Below are 10,800 nucleotides of genomic sequence, written 5' to 3' on the forward strand. Positions count from 1 at the left end.
CCCAGCATCTCAGGCTCATCTTCCCCGAGCTCCGGCTGCACCCTTCCTTCTCTGGAATTCACGGGCCGGGCACGCCTGGCCCTGATGCCATCGGCACCAGAGTCGGCACCGGGTGAAGATGTTCGCCACGGGCCTGCTGGACTCGACAAACACACACACTGTCAAATTAGACAGAAAGTAAACATACAATAAATGTTTTTTTAAAGAAAGACAATCACTTGGAGAAAAAAGATCGCTGCATCTCAAGATGTATTTTACAAACTAACTGGCTGGGTATCCACAGATGCTGTGTAGGAAAACGCCCGCGCGATCAGGACTGTGGGGATCCAGAGGCAGAGCTCCAGGGCCTCTTTTTGGGAGGACATCGCAAAACGTCAGCATTGGACAGCACTTGCAAGTGTCTAAGAGGAAAAGCCATCTTCCCTGGATCCCAATTCATTTGACACAGGACTCAGCCCCTGCGCTAGGCTCTCTTCTTTGAAAAACACGATGAGACAAGTCACATAAAGCACTCTTCTCTTCAAGGACCACACAATGGCAGAAATATTGTAACATATACTTAGGATTTCCTGATTAGTGGAATCCACGAATTAAAATTTATTTTATTTGGAATGAATAGAAATTTTAAATTAGCACTTAATTTAAAAATAGAGAAATTCAATATGTACAAAATTCTTGAACCATTGCTTATAGAATTTGTTTTTTTAATTTTTATTCATTTTAATGAGCAAAAGAAATAAAATAGCAATGAAACAGTTTCAAAACAGGTTATCAGGAAGCTTATAATAATTAATATATTGCATATTGTTGTCTTCATAGTAGAATTTCTTTTGCAACAGTTAAAAAAATACAAAATTAGAACTACTCACTGTACAAAGCAAAAGAATGTTTTAAATCCACCTGAGACACAAATCTAATCACTAGATTATGGATCCACTTGCAACTCTGTGATTTATACATAGGAGATGATTTTTAGTTTAGAATGTGGAGTCCAGCAAAACCTAAAGCCCTAAAGAAGTCTATCTTCATTTGAGACTATTTTCTGCCAGAAAGCTGCTTCCAGCAACAGCAGTGGAATATGCAGAAAACAAGTGAAGCTACACTGAACGTCAGGTTGCTCTGAACAGCCTTCTCAGCACAGACGCGTGGACTTACGCGCCAGGCCGGGGTGCAAAAGATGCACACTGAGCTTTGCACATCCACGCTCCCTCTCCGGGCGTGCAGCGGGTGCACGGCACCAGACAAAGCAGCAGGCTGGCGAGAGAGTGCACCCGGCTCACTATAGTGCACACACAGACTACATGAACTTCGACTGTTCTCCTTCCTGGGGCCATAGTAAGCATACTTATTAGACCTAAGATCAAGGGAACTTTATACACTGTCAAGAGATAAAGAAATGTTACCATGTGATCAAACTAAGTATTTTTATTATGTCATGATAAGTTGTGTATGACATTAAATGAAATAAAAATTAAAGAAAATTAAGTTTATTGGAATGTTTTCAACGCTTTTATCTGACATTATTCTACATTGCATACAAAACACTTGCACTTAACTCTTCTTTTAGAAACTATATAGTGCCCAAAACTATTACTGAAAAAATGTATTTCAAATTTTATTTAAACTTTATGCATCTGTACAAGTCATTCTGAATGTGAGATGAGATCCAATGCTACACATTGTTTTCTAAGGCAATTTTTAAAAAAATGTAAACAGCATATATAAATGTAATTTAGAGAGAATATCTTTAAATCTATATGTAAGGTGTACATATGCTATATGAAAATGCTGTATGTACAACGTCTCAGTTACTCTTCTCTCCTTGCTGGGACAGACACCTGACATCCAGAATTAGGGGAGGAAAGGATTATTTAGCTCAGTATTACTGGAAGTGTCAGTCCATACTCAGCTGGCTCCAAGGAAGAGCGGCACATGGCAGAGGGCAGCCTTTCGTGGTGGCGAAAAGCAAGAGCACAAGGAGAAGCAGCAGCTCAGGCGGCCGGCCAGCCCCTCTCCCTCCTCACACTGCAATGCAGAGTGCCTGCCCACACACACACTCCCAACAATCACAAACTCCAGAAGCCACCCATGATGGCATGAGGCTTTGGGGGGACAACTAGACACAATCCATACCACGCAGCTATAGTATTTAAATTTGTCATAAAATTATATTATACAATAAACATCCATACACATTCTTGTGCCTTGATATTTTACGTCTATGCTTTGAAGCGCTCTTTCCTAACCTCCTGTTCATTTCTTACATCATCAAACTATGAACACAAGGTCAAGCCTATGTTTGAAGGGAAAACAACACAAGGGCAGCCCTGAGGCACCTGTGAATAGGCAGGTGAAGCGCTGATACAGCACAGAGCTCCGGGCCGTGGAGACCACGATCACTTAGGCCTTGGAGCTAGAGTTCTTCCCCAGCAGTAAACACAAAGCTGCTTCTGGTCAGGACAGGTTTGCTCCACCTCTTCTGTCCTCAGTGCACCTCCCGGCTGGGCCCAGGTTCATGGGCAGCACAGCCGTCTTGCTGTCCCCTTGCTGTCCCCAACAAGCAAGCTCAGCAAGTCGGCTTTCTCAAGGGACAGTTCACAAAGGGGATGAGGGCAGGGACACCTGCAATGCTGCCCTCAGCCCTCCTATACACCAAAGGTAACCGAGGCAAATGCAAACATGTGCGGGACGCTTAATATTTACCACCGTGTAAGATATTTTTCCGGAACCACTTCATCGTATTTTCTCTCTCTCTCTCTCTCTCTCTCTCTCTCTCTCTCTCTCTCTCTCTCTCTCTCTCTCTCTCTCTCTTTCTTTCTTTTGGCAGAACCAGGGATTAAACTCAGGCCCTTGCATCCAATTGCCAGGCAAGCACTTATTCTACTGAGCTATCTCCCCGGCCCCAGTATTTTCTTTTTAAAAGTACAAGACTTTGCTTTCTATTTTTCATTGAGATTAATTGTTAGAAAAACACACCAGGTGAAGAAGTAGCTCTTCTTCACATAACATCAACTTACAGCTATTTTCTCTGCAATATAGAATACTAAGGTATGTGCCATACTGCTAAGCTAAGCCCTTCAGGGGAGCAATTCCAGTCTCTCACCCACCAAAAGAGACCCAGAATCAATCTTCAAAGGAATGGATGGGAAGTTCTATCAGGGATTGTTATGGTTAGTGTGTACTTGTCCCCCTAAAGCCTCATACAGTCGTGGGGCGGCTTATACAGTCGTGGGGTGGCTTAATTCATGATCCACTGGGATTACGGGTGTGAGTGCTGCTGGGATTATGGGTGTGAATACTGCACCCAGCCTGGGGCGGACAGCCTGAATGCAGCTTAAGGGAGACAGACTTGCTCTCTGTAGCCAGTGTTGCTGTTACTCCTCCCTTTTACTCTGTTCTTTGCTGCCACCAAGCAAGGCTGCTCTCTGCCATGTGCTGCTCTGCCTTGGAGCCAGCTGAGTATGGACAGACACGGTCAGTAACAGTGAGCTAAATAAACCTTTCCCTCGTTGCTTTTGGGCATTGGGTATTTGCCCCAGCAAGGAGAGAAGAGTAACTGAGACAGGGATGAAGGGGAAGTAACGCTGAACCAGCCAGACTCCACCATCTGATGCCATTTTAGTGCTGAAAGGTGGGTAACAGGAAGCCTATATCAAAAGAAATTTAGGCAATTTTATAAAAGATGTTAATATCTGCAGGTGTGAAGTTAGAGGAAGAGCAGCAACAGTCTCAGCAACGACCCTCACTCTCCCCCAGACCCTGTGCCTCTCTCCCATGCAGACCTTGTGAAGGAAGAGTTTTACTCCTGCAATGAGCAGAGGGAGCCACATCTCCCAGGCCAGCCAACTCTTCTGGTGAACTCCTGGGTGCCAGGTGTTAGAGAAGCCCAGAATATCAAGGTCCTGGTTGCAGCAACCCAACAATCCAAGGTCCAGCCATTAAGCAGGTGACAGAGCCGAGCCAGCGCCTTCCCTGGGAGTCACTGTGAGCCTGGAGGTGCACCTGTGCACAGAAGCCAAGCCACCCCACCCACGAAAGACGAAAGAGAGGACGCCAAGAGTTTAGTGGTCGGGGGATCTGGCTCAGTGAGAGGGTCCTTGTTTTTCATGCACAGGGCCCTGTGCTCTAGCCCCTGCACAAGAAAAAACAATTGGATCACTGAGATCTTTCCCTTCTGATGATGGAGAAGGAAAGATACATGATACATATAGATAGAAGACAGATTGATGATTGATGAATATATAGATGACAGATTAGATATAGGATGGATGGATGGATGGATGGATGGATGGATGGATGGATGGATGGCACACAGGGTCAGCGTGCTAATCACTTACCCATCCTCCCTCAGTTTCCTCAATCCTTCCCCATAAGCAGTAGCACTAGCAGTACCATTTAATACCTTACTTGATATTCCACCACTGAAGCATCCACCAGAGGTACAGCGGGTAGAATTCAATTGCTATGCTTCTCTATTGTCCTTCTGCCTAAACATGTTAATGAAAATTACTAAGTGTTATCTCAGAATATATTCCACGTTCAAGCAAAGAAGGTTTTAGTTGATTTCAGAGGACTGCGATAGACTAAAGCCAGACTCAGACTAATGCATACAATAGTTAAATTCTCAAAGATATTTTTCATAATATTAGCACCACCAGATGACAAGAACAAATTATTTTGTTTCTGATTTTTAAGGAAGTAGCTTATTTACTGTCTCCTGGAAACCAATGTACCCAAATGGCTCATGTTAATATAATACTGCTGCTTACTGAAACCTGAAAGACCCCCTAGCAAATTGAGAGATAAATTACTGTAGTCTCCTGCTCTCTACTGGGAGTCAGAAATTAAATTGGAAATAAAATATTCCATCTTAAAATGTGTGTTGTGAAAGACACTTCTTAGCATCCTTTGTTTCTATGAAAGTCTCCCTCTGATAAATAAAAGGCTCAGGCGTAAGTACCAAGTTTCCACATGGAAGCAAAATGCTGCCAAGAATAAGACTTAAATATTGGACCTAAAAAATTAGGATCTTATTATTAAACATCTGAAATGTATGATACTTAAAAAATCCAAATAGAGAACATCTTTCTTTCCAAATTTGCAATTCTGTTCTTGGTTGTAACATTGGCTCTGAAAATGAGCCACAGCCTAACAAATTTTGGGCATCTATATTTCTCCTGAAACATTTTCTCAAAATAATACCATGCTTACAGTAGCATTTTTACTGGCCCTGAGTTTCAGAAATTTAGTCAACTGAATGAGAACAGCAGATACCCTTTATTAAAAAGAGCTGTGTTAAAGGTTCTGCTAGCCCAAGAGCCGTATCATTTGGATCAAACCACTTATGAGTAACTTTGACGCACACCAAGAGGAACTTGGCCCTTGAAGCCTCTGCATGGCTGCTGGGGGCTGTGTGCAGAACAGCTGGCGTCCCGGCTTGTGTCCGCCTGGAGCAGGCCTGCACTGTGGAGTAAGGGCACCGTGTGTGTGTGTGTGTGTGTGTGTGTGTGTGTGTGTGTGCATGTGTGTGATTGCGTGTGCATGAGTGTGGGGCACCAAATACCTCCTGGGATAACAGATTTCATGTCATAACTTTATATTATCATTTATATAACCATATATCAGCATTACTTGAGATGTATTGTGGAGCTCATGAGAATGTCAAGAAAGTCTAAATTCAAAGGTAAAAAGGAAAAATTGAGATCAGCATGGACCCCTCATACAATGTAACGACGACACAACTGGGGGAAAGTGTTCTATGGCACAAAGCACTCATAATTAACTATTGCTTCAATACATTACAAATAAAAATTGTAAGTGTATATACATAGAACTCATCTGTTAGCCTCATTTGCTACTTATATATGAATTATAATGTTATTTTCTTAGATCACTGAGTATGTTGTTACTTAGTTTAAAAAGCTTTCTTCAAGGATTCCATGCAGTAGAGAAGTGGAAAAGGTACTTTCAAGGTATTATTTGTAATTTGGAAACTGAATGGAATAATGAATTCCGAAGCATGTCAGTGGAGATGGATGGTTCTGTGTGCACACAGACAGTGAGCGCAGCCCTGTGCTGCAGACCTCACTGTGACTTTAAGCGCTTTCTGTCTCTGTCTCTCTGTCTCTCTCTGTCTGTCTGTCTCTCTCTCTCTCTCTCCTTTCCATCTTCTCTATATACCAGTTCTCTTTCACTCTCACTGATAAACAAAATAAAACAAAGAAACTCCAACTTTTACTAAACCAAAAGCTTGTGTGTCACTCCAAACAGTTAAATTACAGCATCTTTGGAGAAAAGCACACAGCAATGGCCTGGTGCTTGTCACGTGCAGTGTGACTGGCCTGCAATCTCGGCACATGGGCAGGGGGACAGGAAGATCACATGCTGATGCCCAATTTGAGCGATGGAGTGACTTAGCAAGACACTGTCTCAAAAAACAAAAACAAAAATTGTAAAAATTCCATAAACACCAGGGAATTAGCTGTGTAGAGATGCCCTGGGTTTAACCCACAGAGTGAACGTAAAAAATAAAATAGTGAAGGAAAAAAAAATGCACAGCGCAAAGTATAACAAATATGGATTTGCCTTGTTTGATCATTTCTGTCTCTGTCTCCTCTCCTTTTTTTTTTTTTCCTGAGCGGGGGATTGAACTCAGGCCCTTGAGCCTGCTAGGGAAGCGCTTATTCCACTGAGCCATCTCCCTGGCACTCTGTCTCCTTTTCAGAAACACCACTGCTTGGGTGCTAATCGGTTCTTCTACAAGAGCAATTCTGTGGTTCTATGCTGCTAGCAAGTCCTTCCAGCCCACTCCCTGATGCCAGCCTGGGAAGCTCCAGGCAGGCAACCCCGCCCCTGCCCTCTTGCTGTAACCAAGTATGAGAGGAGGTAAAGTTGGGGAAGGGCAGGAGGGGAAGCCTGTGGGAAGCCTCTAGAAGGTTTGCACTGCTAGATGGAGAGTCTCCCTCCTTCCCTGCATTCTGAGCTAAAGTGCCCATACCTTATGTTCTTCCTCCTCGGTGAGGGCATCTGTCTGTGTCAACAGCAGTACCAACAGAAAGACCACTTTCCCCACCACGGCTCTGTCCCGCTCCATTTTCCTGTTGCAAGAGTTAATGACATTCGCTTAAGCTTACTTTCTCTTAAGAGTCCCAGGAGTGGGCCGGGGAGATGGCTCAGTAGAAGAAGGGCTTCCCTGGCAAGCGCAAGGGCCTGAGTTCAGTCCGCGCTTCCACACAAAAAAAGAGTCCCAGGACAAAACCTTTCAGAATTAATCTTCCACCCCGTCCTGATGCTCAGCCTCCCTGATTTCTTGAAGATATTATTGCCCGGTTTCTATCTTTTCCGGGTCCTTCTCTCTGCAAGGACATGTAGATTGTTTGCACGATGCGACAAAGATTTGTGAAATAAAATTCAAATACATTCCCACATAAAACTTTCGCTTACAATTTAAAGTTCTAGAATATTTTCAAAAATCCAGGAAACAAAGCTATCAAAATTTTTAGCTCATAAAGACAAATCATTTTAATGTTTTTACTAACACTTCTCTCATGAAACAAAAGTTTAAAAAAGCACTTAATGCCAGCCTAATGTTTTATAAGTGGAATAGCAAGAAATAAGCATGTTAAAATTACTCCTGCTGATTTCTTTGTAGCAATTCTGCACTAGCCTTTAGAAATTAGTTGTACAATCAAAACGAAAATAACTATAAGTATTCATTATATGCATGGCTCTCAGTTATTATTTAAAAAGATGAAATTGAAATACTGTTGGAAAGTATTAGGGCTGGTCAAATAGCTCAGCAGATTAAAGCGCCAGCAAGCAGGTGCAGCGGCTGGGGATTCGATCCCCGGGCTTGCCATGCCAGCCCCGCTCCAGGACATGCTGAGACAGCAATTGAGACTGGGTGTGGTGGGGCGCACCTGTAATCCCAGCTCTTGGGAGGCTGGAAACAGGTGGATCATTGAGTCTGATCTAGTAGTAAGACCATGAACACCCTGTAGACCCTTCCCTAAAATACAAAAAAGAAAAGAGAGGGAGAAAAAAAGAAAAGTGTTGTTCAAGGAGGTGCTATGGAAAAACATAAATCTAAATTTATTCTTTCTCTGAACTTCAAAATTTCACACATAAGAACAAATATCTATTGGCCTTTATACATACCTAAGTTCTGTGTCCAACCTACATACATATTCAGCCCTTTGTTGTTGCTTGCTTTTCTGAGAACTTTATTGCTAACAATAAGGTAGAATATAAGACATCATCAGCCTCTCTTTCGTGTACTGGGCATCTTGCTATGAGGTGTCCGGCACGTACACGCATCCTAACGACTCTTCATTCCACCTACCCTGAAAGCACACAAGTGAATTCCACCTAGTTCCTAGCTATTGCTTTATACAATAATAAGGCGATGTTCAATCTCTGTGATAGATTCATTCATTTGATTTTCTAAACTTTGTGTTATAATCTGTTTAAAATGCATTTTTGTAGCATAATGTAAAAGCTACAAATAAGTCTGGCCTATTGTAAGTTTACTTCTATTACTTCTATAAGCATTCTACATTGATTAGTTCCTCGGGGAATTTCCATCTTATACTTGTTATGCAATAGGCCCTTTTCAAATTGCAGTGCTTGTTACGTGCAGCATTACCTAACAATTGGGCTCACACAATAACCGCTCAATAACCCACGTCCACCTAAGAGCTGTGGCCACAGCAAAAGGAAGACACACCCCTGTGTCTCTGTTATGTGCAGCGCCCTCAACGCCCACTAAAGACTCCAGCCTCAAGCTTTACTATGAAACTAGTGACCAAATTTGAAATATCATCCAGAATGAAAGAAATCATTGAAACAATCACTGGCAGGACATGTTAATCATTTCTATATAAAAGAAGTCCTTTATTTTTTAAAGGGTGAGAAGAATGAATTATTCCAGTTTGAGTAGATGCGGAGTTCTTCAGTGTTAGCACGGTGTGTGGAGCCTTGCATGAACTGCTAGTGAAAATACTGATAGATAAGTGAAGAGCAAAGCCAAGAAGAAAGTACATATTAGAAATCCTAGACTGAAATAACCAGTCTCATCTATTTGCACACACACACACAAACACACACACACACACACACACACACACACACACACACACACAGAGCACTGGTGAGAAAATATGAACATCTGTAAAAAGATTCGAGCAAGTGAAAACATACACCACTTTTACTCAATAAGAAATACAGAAGAAATACAGAAGAAATTTCATGTAGTCTGTAATTTCAGTACTCCTCAGTCTTAAAATTCAGTACCAATTCCTATTACACATTAAAAGCAATCTCAATTTATTTCTTCATCTAAAAAACTTAAATAGAAATCTGCCTACAATTTATTCTGGTGCTCCAAAGCAATATCAATAAATACAAGAATTAAACCATAGGGGAAAATCAAAAGTAGAATATGGAAAAAAAATTCTATGATTTCCTCCAAGCATGAAGTCTCCGAGGGACCTCTGTGCAAAACAGAACAAGCAGCCACGAGGCTGAGGCCCTTGCTCTGATCTCTTTTCATCTACATCTCCAAAGAAGACTTCAGGATAATCCTCTAAGCATCGACAATGAATCCCCAAGAAGAGTTCATTTTTTCTTCTCCTTCCTGTCGGCTTAGACAATGTGTAGCTCTTCTTGACTCCCAATCAGAGTTAACAGCGCTTGCTTCTAATGGCTGAGGTCCCGGCAATGGAGCTGTGTTAATTTGTCCAACGGTGTTATTGGCACCACTTTTCTAAGTGATCATTATCAACCATGGGAAATTAAGTATACTTGGATAGAGTAGAAAGTCAATGAATTACTGAGTGGAAAGTGATCTGGCAAAAATGGGGATCTCAAGCAAGGTTAAGCTGGAATCATGACATCAATTAATCTCATCCCTCATTGGGAGAAAGGGACTAACAGCACTGGGAAATGGAGGGACGGGGACAGAGCAAGCTATCATGTGCCTACCATGACACAAGTATTGACGTATTCTAGATTATTTAGCATGACAAAATCTTTTACATATGCAATAGGTATGATCTTTGAAAACATGTTGATAAAAAATCCATCCACCTTTCTTAAGTTGCTCTTTTGATTCTTACACCTTTCTCTCACTCCTGTTCCTCAGTATTAGGACAGTGGTTTTCAGCGAACAAATGCCAAGAAAACAAACATGATATTGCTTAGCATTGACGTCACACCATACTTAAGTCCCTGGAGGGCAGAAATCTGCAAAGCCAAGCTTGTTAAACCCAAAAGGAAATGAGTTTTTCAAATGAGAAATACTAAACAGGAGAACAGAGCCCCGAAGTATAGATGTGGCCACAGTCCAAAGAACCCAAGCTATGGAGCAGGGCGTGTCCCTTGCCATAGTGACAGGGCTGTTAAGCCTCCTAAGCTGAGGAGAGAGAAGAAAGGAAAGTGAAAGGAGAAAGCCAAGAGACCTGCTGTGGCCCAGCCCCTCTTCCCAGCGCAGCTCAGCTGGGCAAGCACAGGAGCTGGTCTAGGAGGACAAGATGTCCAGAGCCCAGGCCAGGGTGTGACAGGACACAGCTCACGGACACATACTGTCTCCTCACCCTAGAGAAATTCTCCATCCCACAGAGGCTCATGACTCCTGTGTCTCCTGCGCACCTTCTGGATTTTCCTCCTGTTCCAGTCAAGAGAGACATCAAGGTTCTCCTGACTTGCTATATGGAACTGGAGAGCAAAGCCCAGAGAAAGATCAGCGCCTCCCCTTCCTCAGCACTTGTGCTGCCCTTACCATGCTACTGTCTTCCCTGCCAG

The 10,800-nt window shown here is 42.6% G+C and overlaps 1 protein-coding gene across 1 annotated transcript in view; it reads right to left on the reverse strand.

Moving 5' to 3' along the window:
* Cacna2d1 (calcium voltage-gated channel auxiliary subunit alpha2delta 1) overlaps positions 1–10,800 on the reverse strand; it is a 348,148-nt gene that overhangs the window by 162,431 nt on the left and 174,917 nt on the right. The gene's annotated exons all lie outside the window — the stretch shown is intronic.

This window comes from Octodon degus, unplaced genomic scaffold, assembly GCF_000260255.1.
Source record: "Octodon degus isolate 3935 unplaced genomic scaffold, OctDeg1.0 scaffold00108, whole genome shotgun sequence".
Lineage (NCBI taxonomy): Eukaryota > Metazoa > Chordata > Mammalia > Rodentia > Octodontidae > Octodon > Octodon degus.